Source organism: Frankliniella occidentalis, unplaced genomic scaffold, assembly GCF_000697945.3.
Source record: "Frankliniella occidentalis isolate FOCC.00 unplaced genomic scaffold, Focc_3.1 Scaffold76, whole genome shotgun sequence".
NCBI classification, from domain to species: domain Eukaryota; kingdom Metazoa; phylum Arthropoda; class Insecta; order Thysanoptera; family Thripidae; genus Frankliniella; species Frankliniella occidentalis.
This window is the reverse complement of record NW_026267206.1, coordinates 726,265-730,024: the sequence shown is the minus strand read 5'-3', so window position 1 is coordinate 730,024 and position 3,760 is coordinate 726,265. Positions and strand designations below refer to the sequence as shown.

Sequence of the window (3,760 nt, the reverse complement as noted above, 5' to 3'; positions counted from 1 at the left end):
GCGGCAGCGCGTCCTGAAGCTGGCGCCGCAGGGCTCTCTTGACGGGTAGGACGTCGTGGTCCTCATCCCAGCAGCGGGGCGACGGGGATGTGCGGCAGTCCGAGCACCAGCAGCGGGGAGTGCTGTGGGGCACAAGTCAGGCCATGAGGCTCTCGAACACCCCGCCTCCGCGGCCGGGTGCGCGCGAGCGAGCTCACCTGGCCAGCCTGACTCCCTCCAACGACTTCAGCACCAAGAAGTTAGTGGTGGGTCCGTCCGGCGGGCCGTTGAAGTCCTGCGCGGAGAACGGGTCAGAACGAGTTTAACAACGAACGAGTGATCCAGGACTTCACCCCAGGCCACTCACCCGGCGGCACTCCGCGCAGCTGCTGTCGGGCACCTGGCGCAGGCACTGCAGGCAAGCCGTGTGCCTGCACGGCAGGACCTTGGGCAGCCGCTCGGCGCCGTCGAAGCGCTCGGTGCAGATGTCGCACTCCAAGTCCATGCTGCTGATTGCGGAGCTGCAGGAGGTAGTCGGCCGGCCGGGGTAGCGCCGCGGCGGGAACGGGAGTCGGGAGTGTCTCTGCAGCGCGGAGTAGCGCGTGGCAAGCACGGCGCTGGCGCTGACGTCACGGCGACTCCTCTGTTACCACCGGTATTTCTCCTCAAGGTCGAGTTATCTGACACTTTGGTCCCTGGCCAACATTGCACGCAGACTCTTAAAGAGACATTGCCCACTTCAGCCCACGAGTATGATACGCTGCGCTGCAGAAGCTATAGGCTACAGGCCTACTAACTTGTTGGTCGGGCGGGGCGTCCTGGTCCTAACCTCTCCGTACTCGTGCGGCTCGCTCGCGTCCACAAGCCGGCTCGCCTGAGACTGCGGGGACGGTTGGTTGTCGAGGTCAGAGGAGACGCGTCTGCACGCCCCTTTGGCAGAGAGGCTTGGATGGGGTTGGAGTTCACTCGGGCTCCGCTGGGCTAGGCGTTGCATCCGCCGAGCTGACCACTGGAACTGGAACTGGAACCGAACTGAGTGTTGACTCAACTCAAGCCGCATGAGTCCGACGCCAGAGGGCAGGCGATCCGCACCAATCAGCAGCCGGCTCCTTGCGCGGGAATCCACATGATTTTTAAATTTTCCCGCACGACTTGTCTCGTCTAGGGGGGTTTTAAAATCTCTAAGTTTGTAATGGAATTTTTGTATAAAGTTTTCCTCATCAACCTTCGTATCGACGAGAAACTATAAGGAAAAGTAAATGAAAACTTACGATTCTCGGTTTGCGGAGCAAGATCTGTAACCCAACGGCATGAAAACCGTCTGTGAAGCAAGTCTTTGAGCGCGCGCTACAGCTATTCCGCATGATTCCGCCTTATTCAATTTTCAATCCGCATTCTATGCCTGTGGCCTGTGGAACACCGAGGTCCGGTGGAAATCTTTCCTCCGCTCGAGCTTCTAGCTCCTCGATGGCGCTGCTCGAAGTGTACCCGCAAGCGTTGGGCCAACCTGCCCGTGAGGTCCTCGTATCGAGCGTCCTCGAGGGCTGGGCCGAGAGGGCTCAGCCGAGGGCTCAGCCGAGGGCTCAGCACCATGGCGGCCGCCCCCGAGGCCGTGGACAGAGGGCGCCGCTGCACATCGGCGAACTGGGCCCGTTCCAGGTCGCCAACCTCCGCGTCGGCAAACATGCCCGTCCCGTTATCGCGTCCATCGCCTGCGTGTTCACGGCACAGGACCTCAACTTCAGGCTGATCAACCAGAAGTAGTGTCACGCTCAAAGCCTTTCGTGGATTTGAGAAGGTTCCGCCGCCAAGTAAGTTTCTCACCTACATCCAGTTAAGACAGTTGCCAACTGTAAGAGAGGGTTAGAAGCCCCATTTAAGAATGCAGTAATTCTGTGTGCGCGGCGCGGGTGGCAGTCGGCCGGCAGGCGCCGGGTGGGCCGTCCCGCTCGACGGCGCTGCTGCGCGGGTCGGCCTACCCGCCCGGCGCTCGCCGCCGCCCGCTTAGTGAGCTCCGAGGTGTTGCACCCACCACGCACAGATAAATCTCCCATACTCAGAGCACGACATCTATCTTCGTCACGCCTCGGTGCGACGTACAAATAAAACAGTTGGTCATCGCAGTTGGTAATAATTATAATAAAAATAATATTACTGCAGGTTTCTCTTATTTTATTCTTGATGCCATACAAGTTGTGTTAAAATTAGATGTCTTTATCTTATGACGCAGTACATGGATGAATAATTTGACAGGGTGGCGGGGGTACGACCGCTGCTCGCCGCCCCTAGGCCTCTTCCTCCGCCACATGGTGACACCTGTCGCACAGCACCTCGGCCCTGGGCTGCACCCGCCGCACCTCGGCGCGCTGCTCCCTGCAGGCGGCTACCTCGTGGCTGTACCGCCGCCGCAGCACGAGCCTCCTGAGCGCCCGCAGCCCGCTCTGCTGCAGCAGCGACTTCATGTTGCGGCAGTTGTCTGGCCACCCTCCCTCGCCCACCCTCGTCTCCGTGCCCACTCCCAGCTCCAGCTCCTGCAGCGTGCCGCCGTGCGCCCGCAGCAGGGACTGAGTCGTGGCGCGGGGGAGTAGCTCCACCCTGAGCCACTGCAGGCCGGCATGTCCCGGCGGCAGCGCGGGCAGCTCGGGGGGCTGGGCCATGGCCAGGCGCAGGGCATCATCACCACCCTCCACGTGCAGCCTCCTCAGAAGCGGCATGGCGTGCACCGCGCGCAGGTTGGCCTCGAGGGGGTGGATCACACTCAGTCGCTCCAGCGTGGGCGCGGCGCGCTGCAGCAGCTCGAGGCTCCAGGCGGGGTCCTTGTGGCACCACACCTTGACCAGCCGGGTCACCTGCGTCAGAACAGAGTCACTCTCAGGGCGGCCGGTAACGTGCGGGACTGTCTGCAGTGTACCGGGCCGCTCCCCGCAGCCTCGTGCGGGCCCTCAGGGTTGGGGTCCGGCGCACACTCACCCCCGGCGCGTCCCGCAACAAGGCGGCCTTGTCAAGCTGGTTGTCGTCGGGTCCACTGAAGCTGATAATGTTCACATCCATCGCCCGCGGGGGCGGTGCCTCGGCAGGGGGTTGGCCCCGGGCGGCAAGGGGGGCTGCAGGTGGTGTGGGCGCAGCTGCAGGTAGTGGGTCCCGCTCAGCAGCTCGGTCCTGCACAATCACACTGGATGTAGAACACGGACACGGTGGCACACAGCAGGTCTCAGAACATTACATGCGGACGGTAGAGTTAACCCTGCTCATAGACGCGTGGATTCCGTGAGGTTCAGATACTAGCAGCTAGTAACTAGCTAAAAGTAAGAATTTGTTGCCGGAAAACGAAGATGTTTAACTTTAGACCACATTATAATATGGACTGTGGTAGCTGGATACGCCTATGACTTGACAGGGTAGGTACCTTATCTGAGATAGGGACAGCATCAATATCTCACAACGAACACAACACTGCAACAGCAAGTGTTTCGCTAAAATAGCGCTCCTGGCTCCTAGAGTTGTTTCTGTAGAGTGTAATCGGTTGTCCGAGTGCGATCAAGGAGGAAGTTAAGGAGGGCAATATTAGATAAAGCTGTCAAAAATGACCTAAATTTGGGCTTTGTAAGGATAAAACTTTGCAGATGCAGAAAACCGCATCGCCTACCTCGGTGAGTGCGGCCCTCACCGCCAGCAGGAGGCACAGGGCCTTGGTGAGGGGCTCCTCGGAGGTCCGCAGGGTCCCCGTCAGCTCGCGGCCGCCGCCCCGCAGCGTCACGTCCCAGGACTTGCCGGTCAGCAG

At 60.5% G+C, this 3,760-nt stretch overlaps 1 protein-coding gene and 1 long non-coding RNA gene across 3 annotated transcripts in view; both read right to left on the bottom strand.

Annotated features, from left to right (window-relative positions):
• LOC127749670 (uncharacterized) lies at window positions 1-802 on the bottom strand. Its single transcript, XR_008011283.1, has 4 exons — window positions 777-802; window positions 347-674; window positions 198-274; window positions 1-122 (listed from the first exon to the last, which is right to left on the bottom strand). It is a non-coding gene; the product is annotated as an uncharacterized LOC127749670 (long non-coding RNA).
• Window positions 1-3,760, bottom strand: part of LOC127748665 (uncharacterized) — a 38,001-nt gene that overhangs the window by 1,985 nt on the left and 32,256 nt on the right. The window lies entirely within an intron of this gene.